Source organism: Balaenoptera ricei, chromosome 10 (genome assembly GCF_028023285.1).
Source record: "Balaenoptera ricei isolate mBalRic1 chromosome 10, mBalRic1.hap2, whole genome shotgun sequence".
Taxonomy (NCBI): Eukaryota; Metazoa; Chordata; class Mammalia; order Artiodactyla; family Balaenopteridae; genus Balaenoptera; species Balaenoptera ricei.
The window spans coordinates 71,257,670-71,283,480 of record NC_082648.1 but is presented as its reverse complement, the minus strand read 5'-3'; positions in this window follow the sequence as shown (position 1 = coordinate 71,283,480).

Below are 25,811 nucleotides of genomic sequence, written 5' to 3'. Positions count from 1 at the left end.
TATTCTTTAGCATTTCCAAAAACTTCATGCATCGATGCACAATAAAGTATGAGAAATAATATATAGTTTAGCATGTATTTATTTAAAAATTTACAGGAAAAAAAGAAACAAAACACTTTTAAGCATTAGTTTTAAAGCATTCAATAAACAATAGTACGCAGGAAGATATAATGTTGTTACTAGTCACTTAAACTGTCCTCCTATTAATGAGTATCTTGGAATAAGGTAATTCCCAACCTCAGCTCTCACTCCCATCTCTCTCTAGCTTTCACCCCCATACACCTACTTTTAAGGAGAAAATGGCAAGTTAATATATTCTTTTTAAAAGACAGACTATAGAGAGACTTATAATTATGTGTGACTGTAGAATAGAATCATCAATATATTACTGAAACAAATATTTTATTTATTTTTCTCCTTTGATACCTGTGGTGTGAGTCTGAGTGCAGAAAATGACAGACTCTAAGTACATAAACTCAAGAGGAAAGAGAAGACATAGGCCCTTAAAAAATAATTAGCAGAAATATGATTTTTTTCACTAGATACAATCTTAGTGACCACTGAGATTTTGAAATACACCCTATCTTAAATAGAAAACAAAACAAACACTTTAAAATAAAAATTAACTTAGAGAACAGATTTATTTGGTTTAAAAAAAAACAAATATCGGATTGAAATATTCTAAATACACATCAACTTATTATCTTCATAATAGGTGCAAAAGAAATTGAAACACTTTTATTTTTAAGTGTTAATTTATTTCTATTATGTATTTATCATTATATTCAAATTTATGATTTAAATGTAAATTTTTCACATGTGGATACTGAATAAAGTATCCACATAATCAATTAAAAACTTAATTGTTCATCCAGTTGTTTGTAGAAAAACTAGCATTTAGTAATGTCTCAACAAAAACATATTGTAATTTAGGACCTAAGCTTTATACACACACATACACAATCATAGACTAAGCCATAGAAAAGAAAAGCAGGAGGGAGTGAGGAGGAAGAAAGTATTTGATGAGCAGTTTTTTTGAGTGACCTCATCTTTTTCTATAAGATTTCATTAAGAAAAAAGCCAGGCCTCTGACATCAGCATGGTCTTTTGTTATGATACTACATCTCATTTTTTTTTTTACAATTACCTTCTAACTCTTGACTTGCCCTGTGATACATTCTTGTGAATCCTCTGAAGTTCTAAAATAATGAAATATAAATATCTCCTATAATATGTATTAACTATATTCTACACAATGCAATTGATTTGTTAAATTTTGTCTAAAAATCCCTTTCAGTCTAATGAGACAAACAATATTTAAATAAATTCCTTCAAAATGGTTGTTGTAATAATAATCATAATTAGACATGGCAGCCATCAGTTAAATCATGTGATTCAGTGGGAACACACTGGGTTTTATTCTTTCTAGATAAGCACTGTACAATTAATAGAAGTGGTTTGTCGTCAACACTGGAAATTATTCACAAACATTTTAATGAGGTGATTCTTACAAAGGGATGAAATTAAATTTGACAATTATCTTGTTTTACTAATTGTTTTCTAGACGTCCAGAAGGCATTTTGATAAGCCTTTCGTTTCAACTCAGCCCATTTTTTTGAGAAACTATAGTCTGTGTAAAGAAGTCTGTTTGAGTCCTAATAAAAAGAATGTTTTTCAGCCCCAAATTCTTTAAGCAATTTGAACAGGAAGCAGGCAAACAGAGCTGTGAAGAACTCCCTCAGGGATTGTAAAGAAAATGTCCATTATGACCTTTTGAAATCTGAGGCAGGAAAAAGAAAAAAAAATCAGGGGCATCAAAATAGACAAATGGGAGTTGTCAGTGGTTTCATGGGGATTAGCCATTCAAAGTACAGGATGTAACTGCATTTGTTGACTAAATACTGAATGAAGAGAAAATGATACTTTTTATTTGGAAAACAAAAACATAAATCTATTTATTTGAATAAAACAATTTATAAAAATTTTTGTTAAGTCCTATGGAGAAAACTGCTTTATAATAACTGAGTGCTGTTATTTACTGACATTTAGGGAAATTTTCGTGTATGTGCCTAGGGGTCTTACCTTTTTAAAACTGTGTGATTCACGTAAATTCAAACTAAATATAAGCCTCACTACTAGAACAATATTGGATTATCTTACCAATTGGCATGGATAAGCATATTACACTTAGCAATTTGGCTGACTTGAAAGATATTTTGGCACAGGGTGTAAGGGCCAACTTAATTAAAGGCTGCAATATCCTGATGTAGGCTTAAGTGACACTGACTCTCACAATACATAATTAAATTCTCTCTATGGTGATCTTTCACATGAGAATTGTTGTAGCTTTCTATAAATCATGCACTGAAACTGTGCGTTGAGAAAATACCTTCAAATTTTGTTGGTATAGAGATAGAAGGGCACTGCAGTCGTCTGTTTAAAATAAAATAATTCTTTTATTAGATACACTTAAATGTACTTGCAGTAATTGTAATAGCGGCTATACAGAAAAATACTTTAATTTTCATATTAAAATGAGCCCCTTAAAAAGCGCTCCTCATCGGTTGCAAAAATTAAATGGAGATACAAAAAAAAAAAGTATCATTTTCCTAATGAATGGGCCAAACTTAAAGCGAAACAAAGTGAATGCAATAGTGTACTCATAGGCAAGAATCCAAAAGCAGAATTTAACCAAGATTTACGTTCATTAATTTTTAAAAACAATTTTTATGCTGTGATTTTTTAAATGATTCTTGACTTTCCTTAGCTCAAAACACCCAAGTACTAAGAAATGAAAAATTCCATTATTTACATCTAACTGCACATACAAATGGCTAATGTCCCCAGAAGTCAGGCTACCTTTTGTTTCTGATTTTTTTTTTCTTTTAATGAAGAGGGGGCCAACTTCCCCCCTCTGAGTTATTTGACTGATTTTGCAACCTCCCATTTAAGAATGGAGGATAACAGGGTTATTCCCCATGAGTGACTTCATCACTTCACTCATGTCTAAACTATTTTTATAGCTTGGCCATTGTCCAGAATCGTAACAGCAAGAATACTGACAAAACTCATGGTGCATTTAGAACTGCCTGGCTGCATTTGAACCTTTAAAATTCACCAAAGGGTGGGTTGATATATGGAAAGAATAGTGGTGTTTTGGCTCGTCAGGCCACTCAGGTTTCATATGTTCTGGTTTCAATAAGATTTCAAAGATTTCCCAAACCTTTGAAGTGTCATTTTAAAAAGTGTACACACATACACACCCAAAGTAACATAATGTGAATTTCTGAATCATCAACATTGAAAGCAATAAACTATATAATATTTTGGCAAAATACAGGGAAAGGCATTTGAAATTGCTTTAAAAATGGCCACAGCAGGTCACTATATAGAGTTTACAAACTGCAAGCAGCATGATAAGCAAATGTGTGTATTCTCTCCTGAAATGTTCCAATAGCTTTGTGAGACACATTAGAAATTATTGTACTACAATTTAGAATCTAGAAATTGAAATAGAATATAGAAATAATAATAATACAGAAGTTATTCTATAATTTTAAACGTATATCATAGATGGGGATACAGACACAGAAAAATTAAGTAAGTAATCCAAGGTCACAGACAGAGTGAACAGAAGAGCAATTACTTGAACTCAGGCAGTCTGATTCCAGAAACTGTACCTTTAGCTACTATATTATGCAGCCTCCCATTTCTAATCCAATAAGCCATTTGGTAACAAAATATTTTATATTTTTTAAGAAAAATCATAAATGTCAGTGATTCTAATGTTTAATTATGGTAACTCACAGATATTCTGTTTATTTTCAAAACTATTCCATATACTTTTTAAAGAGGAGATGTACAACCAAGCTACATATGTATAATTATTCTCATTATGCATTCTTCCTAAGGAAAATTATTATTTGTTTTTTAACAGAAATAAGTATTTTCAAAAATTTAAATGTCCAAACTCATTAGTTAAAATGTTTGTACCAAGGGGGTTTATACAGTTAAATCAACTTACTATCCAATTAATAGAGCTTATCCAATTCTCAAAATTTAATGTTATGATTCATTTTCTAAACTGTGCTACTATTATGGGTAGATGGAAGATTTTTTTCCCAATAAAGAACACATTTAACTTAGAGGGCCTAAATGTCTATATAGATTTTATTAATATGGATTTAGATTAGAAAATTAACATAGGACTGCAGGCCCGTTTCAAAGTATTTTATCTCCAGCATAAAATTGTCATTTACATTTGTCATTATGTCTCTAGTAGGATTATTTTATGTATTTCATTTTGTGTTTACTGCACAGGAGATTTGATTGGTACAATTTTTTCAAAAGTCTGAGCTACACTTTCCTGTGGTTGTGTGACTGTAGCGTTTTTGCTCTTACACACCTGATATCTGCTGTCATCTTGTGGTAGTAAACTCTGACAGCTAAGGTAAAAGATTACGGTTGGTTGTAAAAGTTGTATTGCAATTACCATGGGAATCAAAAATCAATTAAAATAATGATAAAAGCACATCTTTGAAAAAGGTATTAAAATTATAGAGACCTGCTTCTGGAAGATGGAAAAGAAATCACCTACATCCTATAAATAGTAGTTTTCAGAAATACTAATTTAAGTAACCCTTAGAAAGTATTTGGACTCAAAAAATATGTCAGCCTCTGTAAGACCAATGTGAAAGAAATATTTAGAATTATACAAAAGAATTAAAATTTACACACTAAAGATGACTCAAAAACTGTTGGTCTTGACTTTTGAACAACTGTGCTCACATACTAGTGTGAAAACAATTGTATATTAACTGTATGCTTTTGTAGAATCCTTAGAATTGATTAATAAAATTTATATCAATGTATATTCATGTTAGTGTTAAGTATAATATGTAAGAAGAAACTAGAAATTATTTTACTTGGAGTCAAGTCAGAAGTTATTGATCACATTCTAATTTTGATCCTGTCTATCATTTTGGACAAGTCACTAATTTTTTTAATATAATTCATTTTATCTGTCAAATCACAGAAAGAGCTAATATATACATCTTAATATTAAAACTGTGCCATTAAATCTAAATATCATTCAAAAAAAGACAGATTGACAAAGTAGATTTAAAAAATGACCCAACTATATGAATATGAGAAACATACCTTATATTCAACAATATAGGTAGGTTGAAAGTAATAACATGGAATAAGACATACCATGAAAACATTAATTTTAAAAAAGTGGTTATATTAATATCTGAAAAAATAGACTGTAGAGCAAAGAAAATTACTAGACCTAAAGGGACATTACATAATGATAAAAGGATCAGTCTACCAGTCAGACTTAATAGTCTTACCTTCTTTTTCAAGTATATTTTAGCTTAATAATTCTAAGTTGGACAGGTTTTTGTTTCGTCTTGTTTTGTTTTTTTACTTTTAATCTCATTATTTTAAAAATGCTTTCCATTATATCAATATAACAGCTTGCATTATTCCTGACAAGAATTCAGGTAACATTCTTATCATTGTTCTCTACCTGTTATATGTCTTTTTATCTCTGGCAGTTTTCATGATTTTCCTCTTTAATTTTGGTTTCCAGGAATTACTTCAAAGTGTCTAGGTGTCATTTTATCATATTTACTCTACACGGGATTTCCTGAGGTCCTAGAATATGTACTGATAGACTGACGTTTCTATGAAAAATTTTGACCAGTTTTTCTTATATAGCTTGTCTGTTCTATTTTCTTTCTTCTACTTGTTCTAAAATTAATCATTATGTTACATTTCAACTCATTGATAACTAAGTTCACTAACCCTTAGTCCCAACTTTTCAATTCTAGGATTTTAATTTGATTGTTGTTTATGTGTTTGTTTTTTAAAGACTTTTTTAAAGGGTAATTTTAGGCTTACAACAAAATTGAGCAGGAGGTACAGAGATTTCCGATACACCCTCTGCCCCACGCACGCAAAGATTTCCCCATTATCAACATACTCAACAGAATGATACATTTTTTTACCAAAGATGAACTTATATGGACTTATCATAATCAGATAATGTAAAGGTCAAAGTCCACAGTTTACCTTAGAGTTCACTCTTGATGCTATACATTCTGTGGGTTTGAACAAATCTATAATGATATATATCTGTCATTATTCTCTCATTTTCACTGCACTAAAATGATTGTTTTTATAGTCTTCAGTTCTCTGAAGATAGTCCCCATCTGTTCATTCATTATTTTTACCTTTTCTTGCAGATCATGATCTGCTAATTCCACTGTCTGAGTCATCACTGGTTCTGCATTTATTTGTTTTGATTATGAGTTCCACTTTTTTGCCTTTCACTTTTTAAAAAAATTTGTAATGTTTACCAGAATTTATTAATAGATTAACAGTGGAAGCTGATATATATTATTATTTTGCTTTATTCATTTTGCTTTTCCCTGAAAAGCACATTCCTTCTTATGTCTACTGGCTAAAGTGAGGAGATGATCATTCACATTTCACCAGGTGCAAATTGATTTGGGGTGGGCCACAGGTTTTGATAATTGCTATGGCTGCTAGAGCCAGTATAGTTGATCTTACCAAGGTTGACTCCTGGGAGTTGGGCTGTTATTTACTTTTAGATTCATTAGTAGCATAGCTTCTAGTTTCAGAGACTTCAAATATAATACACAAATACTATGATAATTGTTTCTGACTTTCAGTCTCAACTTCATTGAACAAGTATTTGTGTTATTTTAAGAATAGTAGTTACCAAGGTAAAGTGGTATTCTGCAACTGAAATTATAGTCAGATGAATATGAATTATAGATAAATATTATACAAATATAACTAAATGTTATAGAGTGAAACTGTGTTGTCATAAAGGTTCTTGGTTTTATAAGCTACAGAAACTCTTTAAGTTCCTCCCAGAAAATAATAATTCATATTTTCAATGATAAGGGAAAACTCTTTGTCACCATTTTATGTTTGATTTTTCTTTTTGTAAGAACATACAAGTTAACTTTTTAACCTAAAATCCAGTGCTGCCATGGTTCTTTGTTTCCGCCAGCAAGTTTGTAATAACCCCCAATCCCTGAAAACGTTTAGTTTCCTCACATAAAATAATAAACCTTAAAGATACATAAACCCTGAAATTCTGTTTAAAGAGAAAACTTATTTGAAAAACTAATAAGGCCAAGTCATAAGGTTAATAGTATTCTCATTGATTTTATCAATTATTAATTATTGTATATTTTTCAAAAAGTTATTTTTACATAGTTTCTCATTATTTCTATTTGTCCAAATACAGTCTGATAACTCTGTGAGTTAGAAAGCTGTTGTTAAAATAATTTGATTATGATAATATAGAGATGATACTTATCTCCTCAGTTAAGGACAGAAATAGTACTAATTACAAAGTCTTCACATTTCCAATTCTTCCCATTTCTACTATTCAAATTAATGACAAATATGTACATATATATCTAGAGAGAGAGAGAGAAAGAGAAAGAGAGAAAGAGACATAGACAAAGTATTCCAGTATGTGCAAGATACTGGGGTAACTCTTAGAAATTTTATCAAGCACTAATACTATTGATATATTTATTATGTAATCTGCACGCACAAAACCGTATTTTTCCAATACATAATGGAAAGTATTTATTATTTTCAAAAGAACCTGAAATTTGTAGTTTAAGGAAGTTGAATTTGAAATTAGCTCTACACTAGCTTGTCACAAGTTCATTAAAATATGGATAAGTATTATTTTTCAGTAGTTTTAGGAAGAATACATGAGATATAAATGGAATGTCCCTGGCATACTGATTATCCTAATTAATATAAATAATTGTATTAGGAAAATCAAAGGGGTGTTCAGAGCACATTCAAGAATACAAAACATTAAAGGTGCAATTTTTACTCTGGCATTGATTTTCTGTCTGCCTCTCAGCTTCTCCATGACAACTCTGGAAATACTTAACTATCACACAGAGTTTTCATATGGATTAACCAGTAGGTGGCTTTATGCTACTCTATGAAATGTATTCACATGGTGAGTTCTCCCATCTACTAAGAAAATGATGCAGTGTTCGTTTAAGAAAATACAACATCCATAGTCACCAGAGGCATTTTGAACGGCCTCCTTGTAATAGTAATGTATTTATTCTACTCCATCCACACACTTGATGCCTCTTGTACCCAGCAGTACTCATATCAGGGAATAAACTTTCAATGAGTGACCACAGAACATAAAACAAAGAAAAGAGCTTGCAGTTTTCCCTGTGAGTCAAGCTGTTTGAAAGCTTCCCGTGTTCTTATTTTTAAAAATAAGTTTCCTTTCATTAATCCAGTTTATAGTGTGTGCACATGATTTACTAAAACAGAGTTCACTACTCATGAATACATCTATGAGACAAATGAATTCTTTTTATTTTTGGTCTATTTGCACTGAGGAAAACTGAGAGAAGGTAAGAATTCATTATACAAAGGAATATGGAAAGGCCCCTGTAGTTACAAGACATGTAAGGCTGTTTATAGGTAGTTTGATGGAAAAAGAGAAATTAACTTTTTAAAATTAAACAAAAGAATAATTAATACATCCTGATGTTACAAAATCAGATATGACAATGCCTGTGATTTTTATGTCAGTCTGCTTATTTACATTACATAAAAAAGTTAAAAAATAAAAAGTTACATGTTTCTTTGCTACCATTTTGTCATATATCTAGAGAAACTTCCTTCTTAATTACCTGGGTCCAAGATACCAAGTGCCAATAATTTACCAAATTATTTGCCAAAGCAACCCTCACTATTAGGGTTTTTATTAGTTGGTTTCCACCAGAGAAAACTTTTTTCAAACATCCCTTTTATCACATCTTGGAGTAATTGATCTTTCTTGAGTCTTTCTTAGTGGGCAGCTCATTAATTTTCATGATGTTCTTTCATTGCTGATTAGCTCTCATTTGAAACACAACAAACAAAACCAACATTTTTTCAATTTTTCCAAGGTGTATTTCCCTGACACTTCTTTCTAAATCTATTTATCTCACTTCTTTCTAAAGCTGTCTGTCTATCTATCTATCATCATCTATCTTAAGATAGATATCTATATACATATGTGTGTTTATGTATCTACATATTTGCATCTGTATTTACATCTAATATGATAGTGAAAATTATCTACAGGAGAATTTATACATGAAAGAGGAGGGTAAAATCCTGTGGCTAGTAAGTGCATACTTGACTGAATGAGTGACATTTGAGACTATTGATGAATTAGATTTTGACAGGTTTATGGCAACTACTTGATAAGTTTCCCATTGTCTAACTGTGATGGATCATGGAACTTGCTGAAAATAATACTGGCAAGAAAACTAGTGCTCATGTGATCTTAGAATCCCTAAGAACATAATAGTAAAGTAGTAAAATCAATGATTTCTGTTAAGTAGAAACCTTCTGTGTGTGGTATGGTTTCAGAGACTCTAACCTGATGCTACCTGTTAACAGAGTCAATGTTTCCATATTGTCTGGGTGTCTTCCAGGTTAAATTGACTGAGCCTGGATTATATTAGTGGTTCTATAGTAGCAAAATTGCATCTGGAGACCATACGCACACTTTCTTTCTTACCAATTTTCACTTGGTTGTATTTACTGAACTTATGGAAGTGCTGAGTGAGTCATGGCAAGCTGCCTGTCAAGTGAAAGGTGCCATCCAGCCTGGCTGAAGTAAGCTAAGGGACTCAACATCTTTATATATGTGACTGGTAGGCAACAACGTGGCTATTTCATAATTGCATATGTAAGCAATAAAATCACTATTATTATATGCACAAAATTATAGTTGTTGGAGTATTTTTGTCATTTTATCTAATGTGGGAATGCCTTCCATCCAACCTTCTATTGAGATGTCCACTCAGATTCTTTGCGTATTTCCAATACAAGCCTACATTAATCAAATACTTCCATTGTTGAGTTGTTCCAATGGTTGGCTATTTCTTAACTTCTAGATTTGCAAGAAAAGGAGGAACAAAAACTAGCCTAGCTGCCACATTTGTCAAGAAGACGTTGGGATATAATATCTGTAGGCAATAGGTACAGGTGATTCCATTATCAAATTAGAAGTTGTACTGAATAAACTCATAGTAACTTTCAACTGTAATCTTGTCAGTTTAAACGCCATGCATGTCAGTTTCTGAAAAAAGAAATCTCTAATCCTTTCACTTAATATTTGTCTTTTGCATTTCTCAAACATTGATCTCAGGTCTTTAAAACAATGACTTTTAATGGGGGGCAATTTTGCTGCTCAAGGGACATTTGGCAATGTCTAGAGGTATTTTTGGTTGTCACAACTGGGGAGGATGGGTGCTACTGCATCTAGTGGGTAGAGGCCATGGATGCTGCTAAACATCCTACAATAAACAGTGTAGCCCACAACAAAGAGTTATTTGACCCAAACTGTCAATTGTTCCAAGGCTGAGAAACAGTGATCTAAGGATACACAAAATTAATCTAATTATTTTAACATATATACTTTTAAATTAAAGTCATATTGCTTTTTTGTTGAAATATAATTGAAATACAGTATTATGTAAGATACAAGTATACTACATAGTGATTTGACATTTGAATACATTATGGAATGATCACCATGGCAAGCCTGAAAATCCTCTGTTCCCATACAAAGTTATGGGAATAACAATATTATTGACCATATTCCTTACACTGTATATTACATCCCAATGGCTTATTTATTTTATAACTGGAAGTTTTTACTTCTTAATCCCTTACACCTACCTCACCCCTCTAACACCCCTCCCCTCTGGCAACCACTGGTTTCTTCATTCTCTGGTTTCTTCATTCTCTGTAACTATGTATCTGTTTTCATTTTATTTTGTTGTTTGTTTTCTTTATTTAGACCCCACATTATGAGATCAAAAAGTATTTGTCTTTCTATGTCTGACTTATTTCACTTAGCATAATACCCCCTAGATACATCCATGTTGTCACAAATGGCACGATTTCATTTTTCATGGCTGACTAATATTCCAGTGGGCGTGTATGTATAGATATTCACACACACACAATGGAATATATATACATATATAGAAAATATATAAATATATAAATATATATATATATATATATATACACCACATCTTCTTTATCCATTCATTTATCAATAAACAATTTATCTTTTCAAATTAGTGTTTTTGTTTTCTTCAGGTAAATACCCACAAGTGAAATTGCTGGATTGTATGGGAGTTCTACTTTGCATTTTTGGAGGAACATCCATAATGCTTTCCATAGAGGCTGTACCAATTTACAATTCCACACATTAGTTCATGAGGGTTCCCTTTTCTCCACATCCTTGACAACACTTGTTATTTGTTGTCTTTTTGATGATAGCCCTTCTTACAGGTGTGAGGTGGTATCTCATTGTGGTTTTGATTTGCATTTCTCTGATGATTAGTGATGTTGAGCATCTTTTCAGTTGTCTGTTGACCATCTGCATATCTTCTTTGGAAAAATGTCTGTTCAGATACTCTGACCATCTTTTTTTTTTTAACATCTTTATTGGAGTATAATTGCTTTACAATGGTGTGTTAGTTCCTGCTTTATAACAAAGTGAATCTGTTATACATATACAAATGTTCCCATATCTCTTCCTTCTTGCGTCTCCCTCCCTCACACCCTCCCTATCCCACCCCTCTAAGTGGTCACAAAGCACCGAGCTGATCTCCCTGTGCTATGCGGCTGCTTCCCACTAGCTATCTATTTTACATTTAGTAGTGTATATATGTCCATGCCACTCTCTCACCCTGTCACATCTTACCCCTCCCCCTCCCCATATCCTCAAGTCCATTCTCTAGTAGGTCTGTGTCTTTATTCCCGTCTTGCCACTAGGTTCTTCATGACCTTTTTTTTCCCCTTAGATTCCATATATGTGTTAGCATACTGTATTTGTTTTTCTCTTTCTGACTTGCTTCACTCTGTATGACAAACTCTAACTCCATCCACCTCACTACAAATACCTCCATTTCGTTTCTTTTTATGGCTGAGTAATATTCCATTGTATATATGTGCCACATCTTCTTTATCCATTCATCCGATGATGGACACTTAGGTTGCTTCCACGTCCTGGCTATTGTAAATAGAGCTGCAATGAACATTTTGGTACATGACTCTTTTTAAATTGTGGTTTTCTCAGGGTATATGCCCAGTAGTGGGATTGCTGGGTCGTACGGTAGTTCTATTTTTAGTTTTTAAAGGAACCTCCATACTGTTCTCCATAGTGGCTGTATCAATTTACATTCCCACCAACAGTGCAAGAGTGTTCCCTTTTATCCACACCCTCTCCAGCATTTATTGTTTCTAGCCTTTTTGATGATGGCCATTCTGACTGGTGCGAGATGATATCTCATTGTAGTTTTGATTTGCATTTCTCTAATGATTAATGATGTTGAGCATTCTTTCATGTGTTTGTTGGCAATCTGTATATCTTCTTTGGAGAAATGTCTATTTAGGTCTTCTGCCCATTTTTCGATTGGGTTGTTTGTTTTTTTGTTATTGAGCTGCAGGAGCTGCTTGTAAATCTTGGAGATTAATCTTTTGTCAGTTGCTTCATTTGCAAATATTTTCTCCCATTCTGAGGGTTGTCTTTTGGTCTTGTTTATGGTTTCCTTTGCTGTGCAAAAGCTTTTAAGTTTCATTAGGTCCCATTTGTTTATTTTTGTTTTTATTTCCATTTCTCTAGGAGTTGGGTCAAAAAGGATCTTGCTGTGATGTATGTCATAGAGTGTTCTGCCTATGTTTTCCTCTAAGAGTTTGAAAGTGTCTGGCCTTACATTTAGGTCTTTAATCCATTTTGAGTTTATTTTTGTGTATGGTGTTAGGGAGTGTTCTAATTTCATACTTTTACATGTATCTGTCCAGTTTTCCCAGCACCACTTATTGAAGAGGCTGTCTTTTCTCCACTGTATATGCTTGCCTCCTTTATCAAAGACAAGGTGACCATATGTGCGTGGGTTTATCTCTGGGCTTTCTATCCTGTTCCATTGATCTATGTTTCTGTTTTTGTGCCAGTAACAAACTGTCTTGATTACTGTAGCTTTGTAATATAGTCTGAAGTCAGGGAGCCTGATTCCTCCAGCTCCATTTTTCGTTCTCAAGATTGCTTTGGCTATTCGGGGTCTTTTGTGTTTCCATACAAATTGTGAAATCTTTTGTTCTAGTTCTGTGAAAAATGCCAGTGGTAGTTTGATAGGGATTGCATTGAATCTGTAGATTGCTTTGGGTAGTAGAGTCATTTTCACAATGTTGATTCTTCCAATCCAAGAACATGGTATATCTCTCCATCTATTTGTATCATCTTTAATTTCTTTCATTAGTGTCTTATAATTTTCTGCATACAGGTCTTTTGTCTCCTTAGGTAGGTTTATTCCTAGATATTTTATTCTTTTTGTTGCAATGGTAAACGGGAGTGTTTTCTTAATTTCACTTTCAGATTTTTCATCATTAGTGTATAGGACTGCAAGAGATTTCTGTGCATTAATTTTGTATCCTACTACTTTACCAAATTCATTGATTAGCTCTAGTAGTTTCCTGGTAGTATCTTTAGGATTCTCTATGTATAGTATCATGTCCTCTGCAAACAGTGACAGCTTTACTTCTTCTTTTCCAATTTGGATTCCTTTTATTTCTTTTTCTTCTCTGATTGCTGTGGCTAACAATTCCAAGACTATGTTGAATAATAGTGGTGAGAGTGGGCAACCTTGTCTTGTTCCTGATCTTAGTGGAAATGGTTTCAGTTTTTCACCATTAAGAACAATGTTGGCTGTGGGTTTGTTACATATGGCCTTTATTATGTTGAGGCCAGTTCCCTCTATGCCTGTTTTCTCAATGGTTTTTATCATAAGTGGTTGTTGAATTTTATCAAAAGCTTTTTCTGCATCTATTGAGATGATCATATGGTTTTTCTCCTCAATTTGTTAATACGGTTTATCTCATTGATTGATTTGCGTATATTGAAGAATCCTTGCATTCCTGGAATAAACCCCACTTGATCATGGTGTATGGTCATTTTAATGTGCTGTTGGATTCTGTTTGCTAGTATTTTGTTGAGGATTTTTGCATCTATGTTCATCAGTGATATTGGCCTGTAGTTTTCTTTCTTTGTGACATCTTTGTCTGGTTTTGGTATCAGGGTGATGGTGGCCTCATAGAATGAATTGGGGAGTGTTCCTCCCTCTGCAATATTTTGGAAGAGTTTGAGAAGGATAGGTGTTAGCTCTTCTCTCAATGTTTGACAGAATTCGCCTCTGAAGCCATCTGGTCCTGGGCTTTTGTTTTTTGGAAGATTTTTAATCACAGTTTCAATTTCAGTGCTTGTGATTGGTCTGTTTATATTTTCTATTTCTTCCTGGTTCAGTCTCGGCAGGTTGTGCATTTCTAAGAATCAGTCCATTTCTTCCAGGTTGTCCTTTTTATTGGCATAGAGTTGCTTGTAGTAATCTCTCATGATCCTTTGTATTTCTGCAGTGTCAGTGGTTACTTCTCCTTTTTCATTTCTAATTCTATTAATTTGAGTCTTCTCCCTTTTTCTCTTGATGAGTCTGGCTAATGGTTTATCAATTTTGTTTATCTTCTCAAAGAACCAGCTTTTAGTGTTATTGATCTTTGCTATTGTCTCCTTCATTTCTTTTTCATTTATTTCTGATCTGATCTTTATGATTACTTTCCTTCTGCTACCTTTGGGGTTTTTTTGTTCTTCTTTCTCTAATTGCTTTAGGTGCAAGGTTAGGTTCTTTATTTGAGATGTTTCCTGTTTCTTGATGTAGGCTTCTATTGCTATAAACTTCCCTCTTAGAACTGCTTTTGCTGCATCCCATAGGTTTTGGATCGTGTCTCCATTGTCATTTGTTTCTAGGTATTTTTTGATTTCCCCTTTGATTTCTTCAGTGATCACCTCGTTATTAAGTAGTGTATTGTGTAGCCTCCATGTGTTTGTATTTTTTACAGATCTTTTCCTGTAATTGATATCTAGTCTAATAGCGTTGTGGTCAGAAAAGATACTTGATATGATTTCAATTTTCTTAAATTTACCAAGGCTTGATTTTTGACCCAAGATATGCTCTATCCTGGAGAATGTTCCATCAGCACTTGAGAAAAATGTGTATTCTGTTGTTTTTGGGTGGAATGTCCTATAAGTATCAATTAAGTCCATCTTGTTTAATGTATCATTTAAAGCTTGTGTTTCCTTATTTATTTTCATTTTGGATGATCTGTCCATTGGTGAAAGTGGGGTGTTAAAGTTCCCTACTATGATTGTGTTACTGTCGATTTCCCCTTTTATGGCTGTTAGTATTTGCCTTATGTATTTAGGTGCTCCTATGTTGGGTGCATAAATATTTACAATTGTTACACCTTCTTCTTGGATCGATCCCTTGATCATTATATAGTGTCCTTCTTTGTCTCTTGTAATAGTCTTTATTTTAAAGTCTATTTTGTCTGATATGAGAATTGCTACTCCAGCTTTCTTTTGATTTCCATTTGCATGGAATATCTTTTTCCATCCCCTCACTTTCAGTCTGTATGTGTCCCTAGGTCTGAAGTGGGTCTCTTGTAGACAGCATATATATGGGTCTTGTTTTTGTATCCATTCAGCCAGTCTGTGTCTTTTGGTTGGAGCATTTAATTCATTTACATTTAAGGTAATTATCGATATGTATGTTCCTATTCCCATTGTCTTACATGTTTTGGGTTTGTTATTGTAGGTGTTTTCCTTCTCTGTGTTTCTTGACTAGAGAAGTTCCTTTAGCATTTGTTGTAAAGCTGGTTTGGTGGTGCTGAACTCTCTCAGCTTTTGCTTGTCTGTAAAGGTTTTAATTTCTCCATCAAATCTGAATGAGATCCTTGCTGGGTAGAGTAATCTTGGTTGTAGGTTTTTCTCCTTCATCACTTTAAGTATATCCTGCCACTCCCTTCTGGCTTGCAGAGTTTCTGCTGAAAGATCAGCTGTTAACCTTATGGGGATTCCCTTGTGTGTTATTTGTTGTTTTTCCCTTGCTGCTTTTAATATGTTTTCTTTATATTTAATTTTGGATAGTTTGATTAATATGTGTCTTGGCGTATTTCTCCTTGGATTTATCCTGTATGGGACTCTCTGACCATCTTTTAATCAGGATTTATTTTTTGATGTTGAGTTGTATAAGTTCTCTGTATATTTCGGATATTAACACATTAATGGTTGTATGATTTGTAAATATCTTCTCCCATTCTGTAGGTTGCTTTTTCATTTTTTTTATAGTTTCCTTCACTATGCAAATCTTTCTAGTTTGACATAGTCACATTTGTTTATTTTTGCTTTTGTTTCCCATATTGTTTTCTACATTTATGAGAGTATATTAAGAAACTGAGGCAGATGACTTGAGCAGTGTCACAGAGCTAGAACATATCTTCCAGTTGATCCCAGATTTGCCTGGATTCACATAATCAATGCTTTATCTGCTTTATCCACAGTATGTAAGAAAATGCTTGCTTGCTTCTCATGGCAAAGGTATCATTAATTCAGAGGTAAATCATGACTCTCCTTGTTGATAACTGTTTCCAAGACAGTTAACCAAAACCAGAAGAATTTTTAAAGCCCTTTACCATGTTTTTACCTCTCTAGCTATAGGGTATATGCCTAGGTGTTCTTTCATCTCTAATGATATTGCCAAAAATGATTCATTTTCTTACCTCTCCTCTCTATGGGATGTCTGCCAGTTACTTAATTCTGCATACTGTTTCTTTCTATTAGGTGGGAGGAGAGAAATGAGGAGTGGAAACTCTAAGTCCTCTGTAGTTTACTTAAGTCTGTATCTAGCAAACGTTTGTTCATTCCTTGTTTTGAGTAGTGATGCACAATTCTCCTTATAGATGCATTCTACAGATCATTTGTTACAAATTTGCACAAGGAGTAGGGCATACTTGTAGAGATCTATGGTCAATTTATACTCATGACTCAAATATATTTTTTTAATTTAGTATGTGAAGAACATTCTTTTATAACTCAGCAAAGTAATGTTGGAGTAGAATAGCAAGGTCTAGTTTAATGTCACTGATGGTATCTGTGATAGTAAAGAAACACTGGAAGCAAAAGTGGGACACATGCCAGCCTCAATTTGTAGAGGGCATGGAAATCTCTGTAGGACAAAGCTGTGAGAGAAATTAAAATCAGAAACACAAATTGTGAAACATAAGCTACCACCTCTATTTTGGTTTGCAGAGTGGTATGAAAGTAATTTATTTTTAACAGAAAAATAATCATGAGGAGTTTGGTATAGTCCACTCATAGTGACTCTTTAATCCTATTTTCTCCACCAGATTTGTGTTCTACTTGCACACACATTTGCCAAAGTTTTAAATTTTCCATTGTAAAGACATAGTTCTTATTCTTCAATATTTAACATTTTGTTCATGGAGACTGAAAAGTTTTATTTAAATGTTTCTATATTTTTTCTTTCAGTTTTATTGATATATAATTGACATACAGCATTATATAAGTTTAAGGGGTACAGCACAATGATCTGAAATACTTACATCATGAAATGATTGTCACAATAAATTTAGTAAATATCCCTCATCTCATATATAATGAAAGGAAAGAAAAAGAAAAAAAAATAGTTTTTGCTTGTGATGACAACTCTTAGGATTTACTCTCTTAACTTTCCTATATAACATACAACAGTGTTAATTATATTAATTGTGTTGTACATTACATTCCTCGTACTTACTTACCTTACAACTGGAAGTTTGTACCTGTTGGCTACCTCCATCCTATTCTTCCTCCACCTCTGATAACCACAAATCTGATCTCTCTTTCTATGAGTGTGCTTGTTTGTTTGCTTTTTGAAGTATAATTGACCTACAACACTGTTAGTTCCTGGTGCTCAACACAGTGATTTGATATTTCCATATATTACAAAATAATCCCAAAAATATATTTTAAAATTTCTATATTTTTTAAACTATTGACTTAAGTTTTTATAAACTTTCTTCTTCTTTAATAAAAATTTACTTTTGAAGACAGATGTAACTTTTCAGGTATTTTCAACTAGTCTGTGTTCTCCCCACTCCTACCCGCCACCTGCCCTCTAAACACTTCTCCCTGATTCAGCTCAGCAACAGTCATGTCCAGGAAGATTTTTTCTTTCGGCAACAAAAGTGAGAACAAAAAGCAGCTGAGATGGAGGCTGTATGGTGGCAAATACAAAAACTGTAACGTGCTTCTAGGAAAATACAGAGACCTCACTATAAGAAAGATAGTTACTCTGGATAAGGTAGTAAGAGCAATTATCCTGAAGAAGGCTTGAGTACAGAATGACAGCTCCTGAATTTTCTCTACTTCAACTTGTACCTCTACACTGCTGAAATTGAGGAAACTGAGTCCCCTTGTTTTAGCGTTAGCAACAGTATCTTGGTACTAACGCTAGACGACAGTGCCCAGTGCCAAGTATTATTTGCCAGCATAATTCAATACTTATCAACGAGCCATTTTCCCATTTCTCTTCCCTAGATCTTAGTAATCCCTAGTTAAAAAAATAAATTTAAGCTGTGGTGATTTTTAAAAACTTCTATTCTTTACACATTTTTTCGAAGTGTATTTTACTGATTTTTCAAAAGATTCACTTACTCTTTCATTCTAACAGCTATGTTGGTGTTATTTGATCATTGATCATGTTTTTTCTTTTAATTATAATAGAATATGTTCTAAGTTTATCTAAAATGTTTAATATACATTCTAATTATTAATATGGTTTTGGCTGCTTATTATTATGTTTAATTTTTAATAAAATATTTTAACATATTCCATTGTAGTTATTTTTAAATTCGTATCTAAATCTTGAGTAGTTTATGAAGAAACAAATGCTCATTGATACAACAAATACGCAATGAGAACTTACATATCATTCTATATTTGCTTTAATTGAGAGATCAAGTAACTGCTTTTTGAGCATCTGCAAACTGCCCATGGATGTGGTAAGAGAAGAAGATAAATAAACAAGCAATACAATATGCCTGCCTTAGAGACATTACACACTTGTGGGAAAGACCAAAAGCAACAAATACAACACAATGCTTATACAGAACATATATATGTATAAAATAGTCTGTGAGCACAAAAAAGGGATGTATTTAATTTTAGCTGGTTGAGAAATAAAAGGCTCAACAAGCGAGCACAAAATTTTTTCAGAAAAGTTATAAACCATCCTAAAATCCACAATCTTAATTTTCTTGATTTAATGACAGCCTTGGTATTACTGAGTAGACTGCTCAACTGAAATTATATATTCTTTGGGTAGGTAATGTATCGTTACTTTGTGCTGGTGTTCACAAAAACAAAACAAAAAAACATACACACTGACTAAACAGAAGAGCTGGTGTTTTTAATCATTTTCATGGCAGATTCAATGAAAAACACATCAATATAGCCAGAGTCTTTCTTTGTAGGTATATGTGGTTGTTATATCAGAAACCCTTTATAATATGAAAACAGAATTCACTCTCTCTCACTTTCCTGTACAGACTGTTATCTCTCAAAACAACCTATTTCATTTTGAGATATCTATAACTTTCAGCCCAGAAGCTTTTACCATTTTAATAAACTGCAATATGATGTGTCCCAATAAATGGAATTACACTTTAATTATTTTTAATTAAATTTCAATAGAGCCAAAACCAAGTTTAAAATGTAATAAGTTTTCTATGGTCTTTCTTATAATGGTTTATTCACATTTGTATCCATTCAGATCTAATTCAATATCTATCCAAAATCAGGCATTAGATATATGGTTATTTGAGCTTTTATACTTTCTGGAAAATGGACATTTAAAGCAATGTGCAATTTACAATAAAAAATGTTAGGCTTGAGGATCATATTCATGCATATAATTTTAAACTGAAAATGCATAAGAAACAAACTTTCCCATGTGAATTTTATAAAAAAAGAAAAAAAGATTCACAGCGTAGTCCAGGTACAAAAACTTCAAGAGTGCCACACAATTTGTTTAAACTTTTTTTTTGTTTCAATTTCTTCTGAGATTAAACAGACTTCTACGTCTATTGCATCAATGTGTTCATTGACTTCCCGGACTAATCGGAAGTTTTCAAAATGCAATGATTACATGAAATTAATGAACTCCTTTGTCCTGTGTAAATCTGGAATTAATTTGGTGATGTACAGTGAATGGAATCTGAAATATTTCAACAAAATTCAAAATAAAATATTTCAGTTAGCTTTTGCCACAATTGACCTTACTATCCTGGCACTTCCACAGTCATTATTTAAAATGAAAAAAAAGAAGTTTATTTCAAGTGAGTGAAAGTTGAAATAAAGAAAAATTAAAAGACTTTTAGAATTGTTGATGTTCTTAAAACCAATACTAATGCATCAAAGCTCCAATTATTTCTATTCACTTTACATACACACACACATATCTCTATATTTATATCATATGTATCATATTTACTTGAAGATTTGGGTTTTAAAATAATTTCTTGAATTATTTTTTATACTGTCTTCCATTTGGTTTCCTCTACTCTCTTTCTCCACAATCCTTTTAGTTGGAATTTGGTTGTCCTAGATTGCTTAAATATGTTAACCTAGCTTCTTTAATTTTTTTGGCTGTGATTTTTTGTTTTTCTATTTATGTATTCTTCAATTCCCTGAATATATTTTTCCTCCAGGGACAATTTCGGTTTTGTTGAGAAATTAATTATATGATTAAATTAATAAAGTAAAAGGAGAGGCTACTATGTGGTTTTCATTCATGAATGAAACTTGCCAACTGATATATTTCATTCTAGAATGAGTTGGTGAAGAGTCTGACATTTTACTGAGCATTCCCAAATGCCAAAATGCAGATGATTTATTCTGGGCTACAACCGCAGCTATTCTAATCCTTTCCAGTCATATAATTACATTTACTTCTATGCATTTACCTAAAGGGGGGATGTTTGCCATCTAATCATCCTGTGTGCAGGAATGGGTGATTTGGCATTGGCAGATCATCTCTCTCCTCTTTCTTCAGCCTCCTCTGAGGATGTCCTGCACTATGACTTCCACTGCCTTACTTTATCTAGCAAACATACTAAGTGTTCTTCTTCCAGGTATTTTTTACAACCATTTTCCATTAATTGCCTCTCCACCACTTTTCTGTTTATTGATGTGGGTTTATATGTCTTTTAAATCTTGTAATGAGGTTCCAGGAGGGGTAGCAGATCAATCTAGTTCAAAATATTGAACCAGAGTCACCAAATACCTATTAATGTTTGTTGTTTTGATCAGTCTAAACCCTTGGCAAGAGATACTATCTTACTCATCTTTCCTTTCTTAGTACTTGGCATAGTGTCTGGCTCAGAGTTGGCACTTGATGATGTCCATATGAGTAATTAATGTTTGTCTGCAATATGTTCCTTTTTCAACACTCTTTACTGTTCTCAAGGGTATGAAAGAAAGAGATTCTCTTTCTATAGGTATGTGCATGCATTCTTGTTCTTCATAATTCCCCAAAAGGGCATCTAAGAGAATGCCATTGAACGTCCTCTAGTTTATCCCAATTTCAGTAAAACATATATGACATCATGGACTTTGGAAGGCAAGTAAATTATAAACACCAAAATGAAAGTATGTTTAATGTGATTGAATCATTAAATGCTCCCAAATGGATTATGTAATTGATCAAGAAACCCATTAGTTTAAATACCCAAACATATTTGTTAGTGTGGTATATCACATTGACTGATTTGCAGATATTAAACCACTTTTGCATCCCTGGGATAAATCCCACTTGAACATGGTGTATGATCCCTTTAATGTATTGTTGAATTTGGCTTGCTAATATTTTGTTGAGTATTTTTGCATCTGTGTTAGTTGGTGACATTGGCCTATAATTTTTCTGTGGTGTCTGTTTGATTTTGGTACCAGGGTGATGCTGGCCTGGTAGAATGAGCTTGGAAGCACTCCTTCCTCTTCAATTTTTGGTCATAGTTTTAGAAAGATAAGTGTTCATTATTCTTTAAATGTTTAATAGAATTCACCTGTGAAGCCATCTGGTCCTGAAATTTTCATTGTTGGCAGTTTGTTTGATTATTGATTCAATTTCATTACTGGTAATCATTCTGTTCATTTTTTCTCTTTCTTCCTGATGCAGTCTTAGGAAATTGTACATTTCTAGGAATTTATCCATTTCTTCTAGTCTGTCTACTTTCCTGTACTATAATTGTTCATAGTAATCTCTTATAATCCTTTGTATTTCTATGGTGTTGGTTGTAACTTCTATTTCCTTTCTGATTTTATTTGGGCTCTCTTTTATTCTTGATGAGTCTTGCTAAAGAGGTTGATAAATTTTCTTTATCTTTTCAAAAAATTAGCTCTTAGTTTCATTAATCTTTTCTATTTTTTTAATTCTCTATTTATTTCTGTTCTGACCTTTATTATTTCTTTCCTTCTACTAACTTTGAGTTTTCTTTGTTCCACTTTTTTCTATTCCTTTAGGAGTAAGGTTAGGTTGTTTGAGATTTTTCTCATTTCCCGAAGTAGGCTGTATTGCCATGTACTTTTCTTTTGCTGCATCCCACAGATTTTGGATTATTGCATTTCCATTTTCATTTGTCTCCAGGTATTTTTTTGATTTCTTCTTTGATTTCTTCAGTGACTCATTGGTTGTTTAGTAGCATATTGTATAGCCTCCACCCGTTTGTGTTTTTGCAGTTTTTTTTTTCTTGTACTTTACTTTGAGTCTCATAGTGGTGTGGTCAGAAAGATGCTTGGTATGATTTCAATCATCTTAAATTTGTTGAGACTTGTTTTGTGACCTAGCATGTGATGTATCTTGGAGAATGTTCCATGTACACTTGAAAAGAATATGTATTCTGCTTCTTTTGGATAGAATTTTATATATATATATATATATATAAGTTCATTTATATATATAAATAAAGTTCATTTGGTTTAATATATCATAAGGCCAGTATTTCCTTAAGGATTTTCTGTCTGCATGATCTGTCCATTGATGTAAGTGGGGACCATAAAGTTTAAAAAATATATAAATAGTCTGAAATATGTAGTACTGGCTTAGAATATGGAAGGACAGGTAGTACTGCAGGCTAAAAAGCTGGTGATCCTTATTATGTTTTGGCAAACATTTGGTTAAATTGCTGTTATTTGTTAACCTAGAAGGCACACCACATGCCCATAAGCCTATAGCTATACTGAATAATTTGGGGTATATCATATGTTTGGAGAAGTTATTCAAATGTAATTAGAAGGAGATATTATTTTTGTTCAGAGATTTGCTCTGAGGTCTCTCCTTTAGAATTTCAGCTAGATCTTGTGAGTCAGAACTGAGGTTAAAAAATAGTCTGAGAGGTGTTTCAGATAGCTTACTGCTTCAGATGTCCTGATTAAAAACAGGGGGAGACAAATGATTCATGCACAGAAGCCAGTAACCAAAAAAAGATAATCAATAGATTTAAATATGATGTCAAGAATAGATTTTTAGGTTTGGTTACTCAACAGTGGAATTTTCTGCAAATGAATAAACTAGAAAACTACTACATAAATTTACTGCCAGAGAAATAAGTCTGAATTACAAAATTATCTCAGATTGTTTTATTCCTATAATGGCCCCGAGATTTCCAAACCTTCCCTAGCAGGAAATAGATTCCAAAAGCTCACCATTTCTGGTGAAGGCACACATTTCAACACTCATTAAAATGTGACCATGCAAAAAAAAAAAAAAATGATGCATTAGTCAGTGTAGACTAAGTTTCACTGCAAGACTAAAATCTCTATAGCATAAGACCATAAAAAAAAAAAGTCTTATTTCTTATATCTACAATGTTTAATGTAAAATCAGACATCTCTCCAGGGCAGATGGCTCCCATGTAAATATATGTTTCCACCATCATTAGGATGCTTCCATTATTTCACTGGCCAAAGAAAGCCATGTGGCCATATGTAACTTCAAGTGGGCATAGAAGAACAATTTTTTCCTCTGCCTTTAAGTGGAGAGAAGCTCATTAGTACTGAATATTAATAATATCTACCCTAAACCAATTTAAAAAATATCTCTCGAAGAACAAAACCAGGAACCATAGAAAACAAGGTATACAGAGTTATTTCCAGAGAAAAGAACAAGGGGCAGGCTGATGGGCTAACAGAAGTACTTAACTCTATTGACAGAACAGGATTCTCCTCAATTCCAGCCTATCAGGAGTTGATAACTGAATGTGTTTGCATTCTTCCTTTTTCCAAGTGGGAGTTTTTATTGTATTCAACAAGTTCCAGTTTTGTCATTTTATATTCAATGTGAGAAGATAAATAGCATGTTTTTTTAAAAAAAAATTAAATCAGTTTCATATGCTAATGGGATAGAAGGGAGATCACATTATTCAGAGATCCTGAATTTTAAACTGGATGAAATAACCATATGGGACTTTGGATTTTCTTCATTGGAGAGAGAGTAAATGTGTTCTATATTTGGAGAAAATGATATGAATTGTTATTTGGTGGAACAGAATTGAAGATCATTACTGAGAAAGCAAAATGTTCCTGGGATCCATTATAACCTTCCTCTTGTGTGACTGAACCCCTAAGATTTTAATTAAGCATATGACCACTATCTCATTCTGGGTCCTCTGAGAAGCATATGACAAAGTACAATTAGATGTGAAGGAGATTTAAACTCCAGGCTAAGTGAAAAAGGATTAAGAGCTGGCAAGGAGCACTTTCAGACTATGATACAGTATGGCATCTGTGAAAGGAAGAATGGAATGTAAAATGATTAGGTAATAAGGCCCGAGTTTAGTGCAGCTTTGAGGAAGCATATGCCAGACATTTAAAGGACCCAGAAAAAAATGATTACCCATCAAAGAGGTTCCAAACAGAAACAATCTAGCTTTAGTAACCCAACAAGCACAACTGTTGACTTGGTATAGGCCAAAGAGAGCATATCATTGGCTAGAATGCTACAGTGAATCCAAAAGTCCAGCAGCTGGATGATGTCTGCCAATTACATTTCTCCTAAACTATTCTCTTAAAGAGAGATTTGAGCTGTGTATTTTCATGACTGACACATTACTCAACTAGAAACTACCTTTATCAGTCTCTCTTGAAGCTAGGTATATCAATGATTGATTTTGGTAAATGGAATAAGTGATTTTTGCAACTTATAGCATTTTATAAGGCAATTTCTTGCTTTCCATTTTCTCTTTCCCTCATTACAAAAGTGTGTATTATATCATGTGAAATAAGAAAAAGGCCTTAGGTAATGATAAATCGAAAAGATATAAGAAATATGAATTTCTTTATGACTTTCAGGTGGGCTGCTTGCCATGCTAGTTTAGCAGCCCATTCTTAAAACACTTGCCCATCTCTAGATTGTTACTTGAGAGATAATTAATCTCCTAACTTGTTTGGGTAAAAGATGTTAAAGAGTCTTTTTGTGGTAGCAATTAAACCTATCTAATACAAACAAACGTTACCCAAATATGAAAGCTTCAGAAATTCATTCTTCAAGTTTCCATCACTAGTAATCAATAGAACTAGTGCTCAAATTCCAATTATAGAACAATCTCTAACCAGAAGTATGATTAGTGCTTAAGATCCTTCCTAGATTCAGACAATTGGCGTTCAAATTCTGGCTTCACTATTACTAGCTGTGTGATCATTGATGTCATTTATAATAACTTCTCTAAACCTCAAGTTCTCTTTCTACTTTGATGTGGTCATTATAATTGTACATATTTAATAAGATTATGAATATAACTTAAAGAGGATGGTATCCCCAGTA